The sequence below is a fragment of the Bufo gargarizans genome, chromosome 6, assembly GCF_014858855.1.
Source record: "Bufo gargarizans isolate SCDJY-AF-19 chromosome 6, ASM1485885v1, whole genome shotgun sequence".
Lineage (NCBI taxonomy): Eukaryota > Metazoa > Chordata > Amphibia > Anura > Bufonidae > Bufo > Bufo gargarizans.
In genome coordinates this window covers 126,143,701-126,159,895 of record NC_058085.1, presented here as the reverse complement: position 1 = coordinate 126,159,895, position 16,195 = coordinate 126,143,701, and the positions used below count along the sequence as shown (strand labels likewise).

At 46.7% G+C, this 16,195-nt stretch overlaps 1 pseudogene; it reads left to right on the top strand.

Moving 5' to 3' along the window:
* Positions 1-2,369: 2,369 nt before the first annotated feature.
* LOC122942039 overlaps positions 2,370-16,195 on the top strand; it is a 43,475-nt pseudogene continuing 29,649 nt past the window's right edge.

Genomic DNA, 16,195 nt, shown 5'->3' with positions numbered 1-16,195 from the left:
ACTCATAAAAAAAAAATTACATTCAAACACCATCAAGGAGGTGGTCAGTAGAGAAAATGACTCTTGACAGCTGCTGCGGAAGTTCTTGGGGAACTAACTAATACCATTTTGCTATGGTTTTTCTTTTCCCAATAGATGTTCTGAAAATTTAGTGGAACAGAATCTAGCATTGCAGGAATTTCTGGAAAACCTGAGGTCAAGTCATGCTCTCATACCTGCAGGAATGTCCTTTTGTGTACATGTAGTCATGCAGGTTGCTTGTGCAGATAACGACTCCCCCGCCCCCTCGCTGGGTATATAAGACAGGGCACAGGGGCTTCTGATTCAGCTCATCCTCCTGCACAACCTCTACTTGTCCAGTCTATCTTAACTCCAAGAAAATGATGACTTTCTCCACCAAAAGTATCACCGATAGAAACATGAGATATGTGTCATGCAGAATGTGTTGGCAGATAACCATTTGGCCCATCTAGTCTGCCCAATATACTGAATACTATGAATAGCCCCTAGCCCTATCTTATATGAAGGATGGCCTTATGCCTAACCCATGCATGCTTAAACTCCTTCACTGTATTTTCAGCTACCACTTCTGCGGGAAGGCTATTCCATGCATCCACTACTCTCTCAGTAAAGTAATACTTCCTAATATTACTTTTAAACCTTTCCCCCTCTAATTTAAAACTAATGTCCTCTTGTAGCAGTTTTTCTACTCTTTTACCCTGTTGATTCTCTTTATGCATTTAAAAGTTTCTATCATATCCCCTCTGTCTCGTCTTTCTTCCAAGCTATACATATTAAGGTCCTTTAATCTTTCCTGGTAAGTTTTTTCCTGCGATCCATGTACTAGTTTAGTAGCTCTTCTCTGAACTCTCTCCAAAGTATCGATATTCTTCTGGAGATATGGTCTCCAGTACTGTGCACAATACTCCAAATGAGGTCTCACTAGTCCTCTGTAGAGCGGCATGAGCACCTCCCTCTTTCTACTGTTAATGCCTCTCCCTATACACCCAAGCATTCTGCTAGTATTTCCTGCTGCTCTATGACATTGTCTGCCTACCTTTAAGTCTTCTTAAATAAAGACCCCTAAACAGGGCCGATTCTAGATGAAAAGGGGCCCTGGGGCGAAAAACAATAAGGTCCCCCCCCATGACACTTCCTGACTTTAACTTCCCATATTGACTTTGGAGATTTAATTTGTGGACATTCATACAGAAGAAACTGTATATATTGCATGGCACAGTGTATGCTATATGTCTATAACATAAACATATTTCACATGAAAACTTACGATTACTTGGCTTGGCCCTTGGGGATCTCGGACACCACTCCAACACTTTGGCCGGGGGACCTCGGTGGAGCTGATGTTGTGTTTTATCCTAAATGAGAAAGATTTCATAATAAGGATTTGGAGAAGGGGCAGAGGGATAGCAGAGCAGGGAGAGGCTGGTGCTGCTACTAGAGGGTCTTAACATGGGGGAGTGATAAAGCCCACCATAATGCCCCCTAGTAGAAATAATGGTCCTTAATGTGACAGTGCAAAAAATACCCCCTTGTAATACCCCCAGTTGAGCTAATGTCCCCATAGTGCCCCCATAATGTGCCAGTATAAAATACCCCTACATAGTGCCCCCAGAGTGCTCCTCTCCCCCTCCCTCCTAGTGCCCCCCATAGTGTACCAGTATAAAATGCCCCATATATAGTGCCCCAGTAGATGCCCTCAGTGTCCCCCATAATTTGTAAGTATAAAATACCCCTTCTCAGTGCCCCCGTAGATGACCCTATAGTACTCTCCCTCCTTCCCCATAGTACCCACCATAATGTGTCCCAGTATAAAATGCCCCTATACAGAGCCCCCCATATAAAATTTATTGTGGCCTCAGTAGATGCCCCTATAGTGCCACCAATAATGTGCCAGTAATAAGTGCCCCCATAGATGTCCCCCAATAATGTGCCAGTAAAATGTGCCCCCCTAGATGTCCCCCAATCATGTGCCAGTAATAAGAGCCCCCCCACCATCATGTGCCAGTAACCAGGACCCCTCCATATCATGTGCCAGTAGCCAGAGCCCTCCCTATCATGTGCCAGTAGCCAGAGCCCCCCCATAATGTGCCAGTAGCCAGAGCCCCATGTGCCACAGAATTGGTGGCAGCTAGGTGGGATTGCAGCTTGCTTAGAGCATGAGTGTGTGGGTTAAGCGATTAGTCTCACACTGAAAAAAACCGAACCGTTTTTTAAGAAAGAGACACGGTGCATTTTTTGTTTATACATACATAGCAGCTGGAAGTGTACCCCAACCCCTCTCTTAATTTTTCTTTCCTTTCTTTTATTTGGCAACAATGAGTGCACCACAGGGCCCCCAAACACGAGGTATGCTGAAGGCCCAGGATTTATTGAATGGAGGAAACTCAGATGCCACCGAGTTGGATAACCCCTCCCAGACTGAGGAGGATGAACTGGAAAACGGACATCCTGCTGAGCCTTGCAGTTCTCCAGCTGAGCATAGCTCTGTTTCTATGCCATCCTCAAGTGTTATGGACCAGCTACTCCACACTAACCCAGACTTGTATCTTCAGCTGCTGGAGGCGCGTCGGGCGGAACGTGAGGCTGACCAACGTCATGAACTGGCAATGGCCCAATTACAGCTTCACAGGCCGGCCTGGGCTGCTGCTTCCACAGGACCATCCCTGGTGGTCAAGCCAAAACTGCCTGTGATGGAGTCGGAGAACTGTGACATTGACATCTTCCTGCATGCTTTTGAGACCTCATGCCATCAGTACCAAGTGCCAGAGCCGGGACACCTTATGTCTGCGCTAAAGGGAAAAGCCATAGAGGCCCTTGTTGGACTACCCTTTGCAGAGCGGGCCAGTTACAAGGCCATCAAAAATGCTATCCTAGCTAAGTACATGCTTACCCCAGAGACTTACTGAGGAGAGGGCCCGAGGATACATTTATGGACTATCTTGGCAAATTGCAGACCATCTTCAAACAGTGGTCTGATCCCCTCACCTAGGACACCAAGCAGTCCCTGGCTGATCTGATGGTCCAGGAACAGTTTGTCGCCAATTGCCCCCCTGATGTGCAAAAGTATGTCTGTGAGCACAAGTCAAATAGTGCGCGGGAGGCGGCCGAGTTAGCTGATGAATTCCTCGCTATGCCTAGCACTCGGTCCTCCAAGGAAACTCTTTCACATCTGGGAGGAAACCCTTCCCCTGTTTCCTCCTCACGGCCGGCTTTGTCTGCCCCGGCCAAGCGACCCTTCCAGAGGCCTGCCCAGCGACCTGACGAAGCCAAGCCTCAGTGGAGATCCGGACCTGCTACCGCTGCCACAAGCCGGGTCACCTCAGCTATGTTCGCCGGGAACTATTCGCAGGCGAATAGTTCGGGACATCTCTAGTCATTTGATTCACCTTTTGGGAGGTTCATCAGTGTGCATGCAAAATAAGTTTCCACCTCCCCAGCCATCTGAGTGTCAGCTGGCAAGGAAGAAAGCCCCAGGGGTCCAGGCTTCAAGGAGGCCCCAGGTGGAGTAGGTCACACCTCAGTCAACTAGTTTGGAGCCAAGCTAAATCCTGCAGGAAAACCCCCAGCAGGGGGCATCAGCACTTGCCCATGATCAATGAGACCTTACAGACATGTTGGCACCTACCTTTCATAAGGAATTATAAATCGCCTGGCCATTGCAGGCGCAAACCGGATACATATTTGTGTCCCGGTGGCAACGATGCACGTGCCCATGGTCTTGGTTTAATGGGACGAGGTCAGGGGAGGGAGATATCTATATATCCCCATAGAAACCACATAACGGTACCAGGTTGGGACTCTACTTGTAGCCAGAACCCAGGCAGGTCCGTTGGTCCCAGAACCATCTCCCTGTGACCCTCTGGTCTAGAGCTATAAACCCTAAAGGGTTTTGTGGGTCATTTGCTGCCAGCCCAGAAGAGGGGGAGTGGACTCCTCCCTGAGGCAGGGAGGGGAGGGGCCGGATACAGGTTAAAAGGCTTGTGCAGGCAAGCGGCTGTGTCTTTCTCTGAAGAAGGGTCACATCTTACAAATGTGTTTAGAGGGACCCAGGAACTAGCTGAGATCAAGGCCCTTCATGTGGACTCCAGCAAAGAACATCTCACAACCAAAAGGAACTTTCATCTTACCCGGTAACTGACTTTTACTCTACTTAACCCTGTTGTACCCATATAACCCGTATCTGTAACCTCAGACCACTGTGTATATTCTCTGTGTATATTGTATTAAATCTAGTGTGCCCTTACGGCGATTAAATACATAATTTAATCTTGTGCTATTTTGTATCTCGATCACGAATCTCAACGTCCGTGTTTTGGCCTAGTTATAAGCTACCGCGGGTTGGTTTCTGACCCTATATAATCCTGTTAGCGGACCGGGCTTATATCAAAAGAGAAGCTGGCGGCAGATTTCCCAGGCTTAGACAGCGCTGTTTTCACTGCGTCAGTGCTTGTTGCCTCTCTGTGCCCGCGTGGACGGGAGGTGTGTGTGTAAACTGTACCAACCTGACCTTACCTTCTCCTCCCGGAGGGCGTAACGTCACGTTTTTGGTAACCAGGGACAATACTGTGTCTCGTGAGCTCGACGTAGTTGGCGTCAAGCGGGCACGGGGTGTGGTATTCGTCACAGAGCCCCCCCACCATCATGTGCCAGTAACAAGACCCCCACATATTATGTGCCAGTAGCCAGAGCCCTCCCTATCATGTGCCAGTAGCCAAAGGCCCCCCATCATGTGCCAGTAGCCAAAGGCCCCCCATCATGTGCCAGTAGCCAGAGGCCCCCATCATGTGCCAGTAACCAGAGGCCCCCCATCATGTGCCAGTAGCCAGAGCCCCTCCCCTTCATGTGCCAGTAGCCAGAGCCCCATGTGCCAGTAGCCAGAGGCCCCCCATCATGTGCCAGTAGCCAGAGCCCCCCTATATCATGTGCCAGTAGCCAGAGCCCCCTCATATCATGTGCCAATAGCCAGAGCCCCTATATCATGTGCCAGTAGCCAGAGCCCCCCTATCCTGTGCCAGTAGCCAGAGCCCCCTCATATCATGTGCCAGTAGCCAGAGCCCCCTCATATCATGTGCCAGTAGCCAGAGCCCCCATATCATGTGCCAGTAGCCAGAGCCCCATGTGCCACTAGCCAGAGGCCCCCCATCATGTACCAGTAGCCAGAGCCCCCCTATATCATGTGCCAGTAGCCAGAGCCCCCTCATATCATGTGCCAATAGCCAGAGCCCCTATATCATGTGCCAGTAGCCAGAGCCCCCCTATCCTGTGCCAGTAGCCAGAGCCCCCTCATATCATGTGCCAGTAGCCAGAGCCCCCTCATATCATGTGCCAGTAGCCAGAGCCCCCATATCATGTGCCAGTAGCCAGAGCCCCATGTGCCACTAGCCAGAGGCCCCCCATCATGTGCCAGTAGCCAGAGCCCCCCTATATCATGTGCCAGTAGCCAGAGCCCCCTCATATCATGTGCCAATAGCCAGAGCCCCTATATCATGTGCCAGTAGCCAGAGCCCCCCTATCCTGTGCCAGTAGCCAGAGCCCCCTCATATCACGTGCCAGTAGCCATAGCCCCCCATCATGTGCCAGTAGCCAGAGCCCCTCCCCATCATGTGCCAGTAACCAGAGCCCCATGTGCCAGTAGCCAGAGGCCCCGATCATGTGCCAGTAGCCAGAGCCCCCCTATATCATGTGCCAGTAGCCAGAGCCCCCTCATATCATGTGCCAGTATCCAGAGCCCCCATATCATGTGCCAGTAGCCAGAGCCCCATGTGCCAGTAGCCAGAGGCCCCCCATCATGTGCCAGTAGCCAGACCCCCCCTATATCATGTGCCAGTAGCCAGAGCCCCCTCATATCATGTGCCAATAGCCAGAGCCCCTATATCATGTGCCAGTAGCCAGAGCCCCCCTATCCTGTGCCAGTAGCCAGAGCCCCCTCATATCACGTGCCAGTAGCCATAGCCCCCCATCATGTGCCAGTAGCCAGAGCCCCTCCCCATCATGTGCCAGTAACCAGAGCCCCATGTGCCAGTAGCCAGAGGCCCCGATCATGTGCCAGTAGCCAGAGCCCCCCTATATCATGTGCCAGTAGCCAGAGCCCCCTCATATCATGTGCCAGTAGCCAGAGCCCCCATATCATGTGCCAGTAGCCAGAGCCCCATGTGCCAGTAGCCAGAGGCCCCCCATCATGTGCCAGTAGCCAGAGCCCCCCTATATCATGTGCCAGTAGCCAGAGCCCCCTCATATCATGTGCCAATAGCCAGAGCCCCTATATCATGTGCCAGTAGCCAGAGCCCCCCTATCCTGTGCCAATAGCCAGAGCCCCCTCATATCACGTGCCAGTAGCCATAGCCCCCCCATCATGTGCCAGTAGCCAGAGCCCCTCCCCATCATGTGCCAGTAACCAGAGCCCCATGTGCCAGTAGCCAGAGGCCCCCATCATGTGCCAGTAGCCAGAGCCCTCCTATATCATGTGCCAGTAGCCAGAGCCCCCTCATATCATGTGCCAGTAGCCAGAGCCCCCCATATCATGTGCAAGTAGCCAGAGCCCCCATATCATGTGCAAGTAGCCAGAGCCCCCCTATCCTGTGCCAGTAGCCGCCAGTATTGTACACAATACAGATGACTATGGAGATGAGCGCTTCCACAAAGCAGGTCGGGTGGTGGGCTTGGGGGCCCCTAAGGACTTGGGGGCCTGGGGGCAATTGCCCCCCTTACCTATATGGAAGCGCCGGCCTTGCCCCTAAATCCCTTTCCCCAGATACTGAGGTTAAGACTGTATCACTGATTTTATATTCTGCTCTTGGGTTTTTACCCCCCAGGTGGATTATCTTGCACTTATCAACATAAAATTTTAGTTGCAAGATTTTTGACCATTCCTCTACTTTTCCTAAATCCTTTTCCATTTGGTGTATCCCTCCAGGAACATCAACCATGTTACAAATCTTTGTGTTTTCAGCAAAAAGACACACCTTACCATCAAGGCCTTCTTCAATTTCGCTGATAAAAATACTAAACAATATGGGGCCCATAACAGATCCCTGAGAAAAACCCATGCTGTTTTTCATCTTTCAATCCATGGGATTTTAGATGTTCCACAATCCTCTCCTTAAGAATGGTTTCCATTAATTTCCCCACTATTGATGTCAGGCTTACTGGCCTATAGTTGCCCAATTCCTCCCTACTACCTTTCTTGTGAATGTGCACAACATTTGCTAATTTCCAATCTTCTGGGACGACTCCTGTTACCAGTGATGGGTTAAATAAATCTGTTAATTGTTTTGCTAGTTCACCGCTGAGCTCTTTCAATAGATTTGGGTGTATCCCATCAGGCCCCTGTTACTTATTTGTATTAATTTTAGACAGCTGACTTAAAACCTCTTCCAAGGCCGATTTAGTGGGGCTAGCACACAGAGGGCATGCAGTGTGGCAGGAGGTCTCTATGGGGGCCCCAATCTATAATGGGAGTCAAGATGCTGGCCTCTTTAGTAACAATAGCAAGGAGACCATGAACAATTTGAATGACCGTCTGGCTGCCTACCTGAAAAGGGTAAGTACTGACCTGTTTGTAGAATAGGAAACCTCTTATAGAGTTGCATGTAGGGTTGGCACTGCCCCATACATTGTCTATGATTGCAAGATTTATCAATTGTACCCATTTCCATTCCTCTCCGCAACCTGTGCTGTTCTACGCACCTGCCAATATGGCAAACAAAGTGCTGTATATAATCTCATTGCTAAAACTGATATTCTGAGATCCAAGAAATTTGCAATAGGGGGTGCAGAGGCAGCAGTCGCATCTGAACCATGGTGCCTCTGGGGGATCAATGATCCCTGTTTCACATAAGACAACACCAGTATTAAATGGTAGTTGGGGGGAGGGGGGCACTGTTACTGATTTAATTGGAATCCCATAGCAATTACAGGCTGGAAGTGCCACTCTACGATATACAGGCTGATTGGTGCTTGTTTAACAGGCTTTTTCACACAGGGGATGAATCATCGTTATTGAAATTGTTAGCTCTCCATTTAGTCGACATATTGTCGACAAACAAGAGTTTTTATGAATAATAATTTTTATTGATTTTGTAATAACGGGTATAATATCATACAGTAATCAATTTACAGCACAAACATGTTGAAAAGAAGACTGGTATAACACCATAAAGTGAGGGTGAGGCACAGGACCCTCAGTGAGCCTCAAAGAAATGACACTTACTTGAGATACAAAGCAATAATCAAAGTAACATTTAACTTGTGTTCCGTTAATAAGAACTAAAATATAGGCATAAACTCAAGAAAAAAAAAAAAAAAGGGCAGAAATGTGAAGGGTCTATTAAGCAGCACAAAGCAGCCTGACAGAACTCATGCGTTTATTCATGGCTTTCCAATGTTTTGTGATTACTAATTTAGCACTAAGTGAAATATGTCCTATGATACGCCTGTAATCGTAGGGAAAGTCATCAATGTGGAGGAGCAGAAGTGCTAAGGCGGGAGATGGGGGACACCTGGAAACCAGTATATGCTAATCAATTCAAAGATCGATCGCCAGTATGAAGTAAGTTTTGGGCACAACCAGAGAATGTGAAAGAGAGATCCGGTGTTGCCACACTCCCGCCAACAGCAAGCAGATGCTCCTGGATACATGAGGCTTAGATGGTGAGGGGTAAAGTACCACCTAAGAAGGATTTTAATCCCAGCCTCATAGTGTGTAACACATTTAAATGTAGACCCAATGAAGCGGACTGCCTCAGCCCATCTCTCCTCTGAAAATGTTAGTCGTAGATCACTTTCCCATTTCAGGTCCTTTAGTGAACCCTCTGGTGTTAATTGGGATTCCATTTTGACCCATGGTTTTTCGGAGGAGGGGTTCCACCACTCTCTAATAAAAGAGAGGCTGATGGTGTGAAAGTAATCTGTAATGGATGGAAGGCCAATGCCGCCAGCTTGTTTCCTTCTAAACATTATGGAGTGGGCCACCCTGGGGCATCTGGCCTTCCAAATGTAGTTATTAAGGATCTTTTGGGTATCCTTCAAAAATAATTCAGGTACCGGGATTGGTAATGCACGGAACCGATAGATCAGCTTAGGCAAAGTCATCATCTGGAATGATGCTATTCTATCAGCCCACGAAATCTCCTGCATATTAAAGTTTGTAAAGTCCTTCAACATCATTGAGGGAAGGGGTGCATAGTTGAGTTGGTATGCAAGTGAACAAGGATAGGTAAGTTTAATTCACATATATGGAATGTGTGAGGTTTGCCAATCTAGTGGAAACATGTTTTTTAAGGCTCTCAATTTCGCCATTGGGATGTTAATGGGGACGGCTTGTGCAGCCAGCCAGTCGCAGGGGCAACACGTGAGGTGCGCAGTGGACCGATGAGGGGCCAAATGATATAACACACAGTTCATCAGTTTACTCACGGTTAGCAAATAGCCTCCCTGGGCTGGCAGCACAGTGTTGAGGTGGACAGCACAAAATCCTCCGGGGAACACTCTGTGGTAGGAAGCATCAGCCAAGATGGTGGTTGAGGTGCCCTTGATGTTAGGGGTGCTTAGGGTGCTTGTTGCGGCTGAGTCCCTTGATGTTTTTTGTTGTGACGCCAGTAAATGGTGGTAAAACCGTTAATGGTGGTACAACCATAGGTAGTAATAATGAGGTAGACAGTGATAAGATGCAACTCACAACTTTTACTTTGGATGTCTTTCAGTTGCAGTAGTAGAAATATGCAGTCTCTAGATGGTACAGAGTTAATTCTGCAAATCCACTGTTTTAGGCTTGTCAGGTTTCTTGGTTTTTGGAGCATTTGGTTACTTCTACGTCAGTGGAACTTCTGGTGAGGTGGCCGGAGGCTATGGTATCCTTCACCTAAATTATCCCAAAGGTCCTTTATGCCTGGATGATGGCTTTTATCCTTTGGATGAATTTAAATCTGTCCTTTTCTCTTGTCCCTTTCTGGACTAAGACTTCTTTTTAAAAATGAAGTGCTGGATTTGCACCATTTCACTCTCTGATCTTCACACTGACCTGTGCTCTCAACTGAACCTGTAACTACTCTGAACTGATCTGAACTGTCTCACTAGGCCTGACCTGGATATATATATGACACGAAATGTATCCCCATCTAGTGGCGGGATGTATAAATTACCCCTAATAGGCCTGTTAACAGGGATTTTGCAGATACATAAATGCAAAGTTATACATGACAACCTAGTGCTCTTAATAATATAAAAAAAAGTGCTTTTAAGCAGTGCCCACACACACGTAGTGGGACGCTGCACTTGGGATTTGGAATTGTTAATTTTGTAGTAGGAAAAGGGAGCCATAATGGGAAATGATGGAGAATGCGTGATGTAATGAATGTATAGGGTTAGTAACCGTGAGGATAATATCATTTGCATAGAGGGATATTACATGTGACATTGTTCCTATTTGGATGCCTTCTATGTCAGGGGAAAGGTGAATATGCTGTGCCAGAGGTTCTAGGGCTAGAATAAATAGTAAGGGGGAAAGGGGGCACCCTTGACGGGATCCATTGGTGATATGAAAGCTATTTGATAGCACGCCATTGACAAAAATTTTTACTATTGGGTCCGAATATAGTCCACGAATTGCATGAATAATGGGACCAGAGAAGCCCATTGTTTCACGAACAGAAAAGCGTCTAGTATTGTCAGATGCCTGTCTACCTTTCATGAAACCAGATTGGTCATCCTTTGTTATTGGTGAAGGATTAACGTTAGCCCAGAGACAATCAGTTTAGGAAAAAATTTTATATCGGAATTCAAGAGGGAAATTGGTCTAAAATTTTTGGGAGAGTCAGGGGACATGCCCAGTTTAGGTAATGTGACAATCGGGGGCTATCAGCATATCCGATAGAAAAGGGGAACCAGACATCGTGTCTTGGAACATAGGAAGAAGAAAGGGGGCTAAAGTGGTATAATAGTGTCTGTAATATTCATTTGATAGCCCATCAGGGCCTAGGGATTTAGAAAGGGAAGAGATAAGATTAGTTTATTCAGTTCGGATTCTCGGATTGGGGCATTTAACAGAGTCAATTGTGCTTGAGAGAGCCGGGGTAATTTAGCTCTATCTAAGAAGTCTTGGAGTAGGGAGTCGTAGTCGGCTGGTAGGGAGGAGCTATCCTTAAGATTATATAGGCCTTTATAGTAAAGGCAAAATTGTTCCGCTATATCTCTCTGGTCCATAATTTTTGCTTTAGTTGTAGGGTGTAGTAGAAAGGGAATTCTGGATTTCGTCTGCTGATTTTTGAGCTTAGAAGCTAAAAGTTTCCCTGCTTTATTTCCCTGGGTGTAGTATCTAGCCTTAGTGCGTAAAAGTGTCTTATTGGAATCCTTATTAAGGAGATGCATTAGTTTATCCCTTTCAGTGCGCAAATCATTAATTTTTTTTATCAAATCTTTTTTATTGATTTTCAATAAGATTTTATACAAACACCCCCAAAAAAAGGGGAAAAACATAAATCCCCCCCACTCCCTCCCCCCTTCCCACACCCAAAGTCTCGGGTTCGCGGTTGTAAGAAAGTCTCTAGAAGAGGCATCAATGGTGGCTTCGTAGTACTCCAAGAACCATAGTCCCAGAAGATCTTCAGGATAAACCGTTGCTCGATATTCCGTCGTTTCTCCATTTGTCACATGCATATCCAGCATCCACCCTGCCTGTCTCCCAACCTCACTCACAGATCACTGTGCCACACGTTGCCAACATTATAATGTGATATCCAAAGGGACCATATTTTCTCAAATTTCTTATTACTCCTCCGTTTTTTGTATACGTAACTCTCTAGTCTTACTAACATATGAATCCTGTCTACTAAGTTCTGGATAGCTGGGGGTACACAGGCAATCCAGTGAAACGCAATTAGCTTCCTCACTTGGTAAAGGATACTTGTGATCGCTATTCTAAGCTCAGAGGTAACAGGTATCTCCTTGGTATATCCCAGAACACAGGTTGCAGGAGTTAGTTCAATAGTAACATCAAACACATTACAGACTAAGTTCCCCACATCAGACCAATATCTACGCAACCTTGGGCAATTCCACATTAAGTGAATTAAATCAGCATTATGTGCGCCACATCTAGGGCAATTATCATCCCTCCTATACCCCATTTTGTGTAATAAGACTTGAGTTCTGTACACTCTATGCAGCAATAGAAATTGTGAGACTCTGTGGGCCTCACTGACCACTACCACCGTGAAATCCTCCAATACCTCCTCCTAATGTTTCATTGTTAAGCCAGTGACATCTTGTTGCCATTTGGGATATAACTGCAGTGGATGGGCCTTGTGTAACGCCTCCATTAAGCTCAGATAGAACAAAGAGATCACCCCTCTTGTATCCCCCAGGGAGGTAATATGAGTAATAATCGGATGCGAATCAGCAGAGACTATTTTCTCCTTACGGTCCTGTGTTTGTACAGCATGTCGTACCTGAAGGTAGACATAAAATAACGTCTTAGGCAGTCCAAACTCTTGCTGTAGCATATTAAAGGATTTAAGACAATTGCTCTCATATAGCTGACACATTCGATTAAGACCATACACGTCCCATAATTTCACATTAGTTACTGTATTTAGCTCTTTATACAGGTAGTTGGGCCAGATCGGGGTAAGTTGTGTGTACCCTCGGATTCCCACAATCTCCTTAGCTTTCCACCATACTGTGTGTATGGTGTGTAGGATATCGTATTGCCTACCCTTGTCATAAAAAACTCTGCCCTCCAAAGCTGCCATTACATTCTTAGTACGGATAAGCTGTGGCACAACCCACCCAGCAGTGCTCAATTTATCAGCCTTTCCCCATCCCCGAAGATGTTGCAGTTGGGCCGCTATGAAATACATCCTTGGGTCAGGGACATTCAACCCCCCCTGGGTTTTAGATCTGCACAACACCGCAAGTTTAATTCGGGGTATTTTTTTCTTCTAAATGAGGTTCCGTAATATTGCATTAATAGAATGAAATATTCGTAAGGGGATCCAGGATGGGGAGTTATGCAAAATGTACAAAAGCTGAGGCATAAGGATAATTTTTAGCAAGTTGGTATGACCGATGAGTGACAAGGAAAGCCTAATCCACACTTGGACCTTCCGTCTGAATTTATCTAATAGCGGTAATAAGTTCAAGCGGACAAAATCCCGAGAATCTGACGATACCTGTATACCCAGATACTTAAAAGAGGGTACAACCTGCAAACCCGCAGTAAAACTATGATCTGTCTGCGTAGTATTTCCCAAAGGCATTAACATTGACTTTGCCCAATTAATAGTCAGGCCAGATAGACGCCCAAAATCATTAATGATTTGCATAACTGCCGGCAGAGAGGAAGTCCAGTCATCAAGAAATAACAGAAGGTCGTCTGCATAGAGAGCGACCTTTTCCGTTACTGACCCACAAGTGATACCTTTCACCGCCTCTGCCTTTCGGAGAGCCTCTGCCAAAGGTTCCACCGTGATTGCAAACAATAGAGGCGAAAGAGGGCACCCCTGTCTAGTCCCCCTGTGCAGTGCAAAGGAGTCAGAAAGATTGCCATTCACCTGTAGTCTAGCAGTAGGACAGGCATATAATAACTGGAGCCAATTAATAAACCCTGACCCGAATCTCATGGCTTTTAGAACATTAATGAGGTACCGCCATTCCACACTGTTGAATGCTTTGGCCGCGTCAAGAGACGCGACCGCCGCATCCGATGCATGCGTCCGGCCCACCTGAATGTTCAAGTACAGTCGTCTAATATTCACTGCCGTTGACATATTGGGTATGAAACCGGCTTGATCAGAGTGGATTACAGAGGTAATCACCCGATTCAAACGATTAGCCAATACCTTTGCCAACAGTTTAATGTCCACCTGTAATAAGGAAATGGGCCGATAAGATTCTGCTTCTAGGACGTCTTTTGCCGGTTTTGGGATAACCACAATAATGGCCTCATTCATAGAGGCTGGCAAGGTCTTACTAGTTTGAGCCTCTTTAAAGACTTCTAACAACTGGGGCAGGAGTACTGAGGAATAAGTTTTATAAATTTCAGCTGGTAGTCCATCCCCCCCAGGAACTTTATTAGTAGACATGTCTTGCAGCGCCATTTCCAATTCCATAAGGGAAATGGGGGCATCTAACTGGGATTGCTGGTCCTGTGTAAGAGCAGGGAGATCGAGTGGGGCCAGAAAGTCCTCCATCTGAGCCTCAGTGGCAGTAATTTTTGAGGAGTATAAATTGGAGTAAAAGGAGTGCATAATTTCTACTGCCTGCTCTGGGGAGCTACATATTAACCCTTCCGAATTACGTAGAGCTGGTATAAAGCTGGACTGGTGTTGGGCCTTAGTTAAGAGAGCCAATAATCTCCCTGTTCTTTCACCCTCCTCATAATACCGCTTTTTTTGAAAAAATCTCCTGTTCTGCGCATTCACCAGTAATCGGTCATTCAGCGCCTTTTGGGCCTCTTTCCACTTATTCTCAAAATCAATAGATGGATTTAAAATAAACTCAGCTTCTGTTTCTGCCACCTCTTGCGTCAGTCTCCTCACTTTTTCTCTAGTCTCCCTTTTCCTCCCATTAACCCTCGCTATCAGAAGACCCCGTAAAAAGGCTTTCAGCGCATCCTAAACAACCATCCGCGAAGCCGTAGTTAAGTTGAAAGTGAAAAATTCTGTCAACTGCTGCTTAAAGGGCTTCTGTCAGCCCACTAAACCGTTTTTTTTTGTTTACTAATAATCCATATACTGCGAGCTCTGCATACATAAGTTAAATAATCATTTTGGTTCAGTAGAATTTGATAAAAAGCTATTTTTAAAATATGCAAATTACCTTGCTACCAGCAAGTAGGGCGGCTACTTGCTGGTAGCAGCCGCATCCTCCGATCCTAATGACGCCCCCTCTGCATTGTGATTGACAGGGCCAGGGAACGGAATCGTTCTCTGCTGGCCCTGCCTGTTTGCATTCAAAATCTGGCGCCTGCGCCGCGGCCGTACCTATCTTCAATCTGCGCAGGCGCACTGAGAGGCGGCCGCTCGCTCGGCCGCTCCATCCTCAATGCGCCTGCGCCGATGACGTCACATCTACACCCGGCGCAGGCGCATTGAGGATGGAGCGGCCGCCTCTCAGTGCGCCTGCACAGATTGAAGATAGGTACGGCCACGGCGCAGGCGCCGGATTTTGATTGCAAACAGGCAGGGCCAGCAGAGAACTATTCCGTTCCCTGGCCCTGTCAATCACAATGCGGAGGGGGCGTCTTTAGGATCGGAGGATGCGACTGCTACCAGCAAGTAGCCGCCCTACTTGCTGGTAGCAAGGTAATTTGCATATTTTAAAAATAGCTTTTTATCAAATTCTACTGAACCAAAATGATTATTTAACTTATGTATGCAGAGCTCGCAGTATAGGGATTATTAGTAAAAAAACAAACAAAAAAAAAACGGTTTAGTGGGCTGACAGAAGCTCTTTAACATCTACTACATCCACTAGTATATGCAGGTTAAATTTCCAAAACCTGTCCCCCTGCTGCAAGCGCGGTTGTAATGCAATGACTGTCAATAACGGCGAGTGATCAGACAACCTTCTAGGAAGGTATACTATGTCTCGTACAAAACGGCCCATAGCTTCATTTTCTAGCACCAAATCAATTCCAGACAATGAGTCATGCGAACTAGAGTGACAAGAATACTGCCTCGTATCCGGGTTTCTCAGTCTCCAGAAATCCAAAAGCGCTGCATCCTGTATTAACCGCGTGAAGGGAGTAATATCCTCATTAATCACACTAGAGGTCTGGCTGAGTTTGTCTAATTTTGGACAGGGAACAGTATTAAAGTCACCAAAAAGTTGAGTGGGAACCTGTGGCAAGTCTGCAACAAACGAGATCACCTTACTAGCGGCGGAGAGTAGGGTGGGGCGATATAGATCCCTATAAGAACGCATTCAACATTAAATACCGTGCAATGTAAATATATATACCTCCCCTCCTCATCAACTTTTTTATCAATGCAGGTAAATGGAATATGTTTATGAACCAAAATGCTCACTCCCCTGGCGTACGACGAATACGTAGCATGGAAGCTGTGTCCAGCCCAGAAAGGGGTGAGCAAATGAGTATCAGAGGAGAGCAAGTGGGTTTCTTGCAGACAGCATATTACCGGCTGGTGCTGTCGTATATTGTCTAAAACTGCTTTTC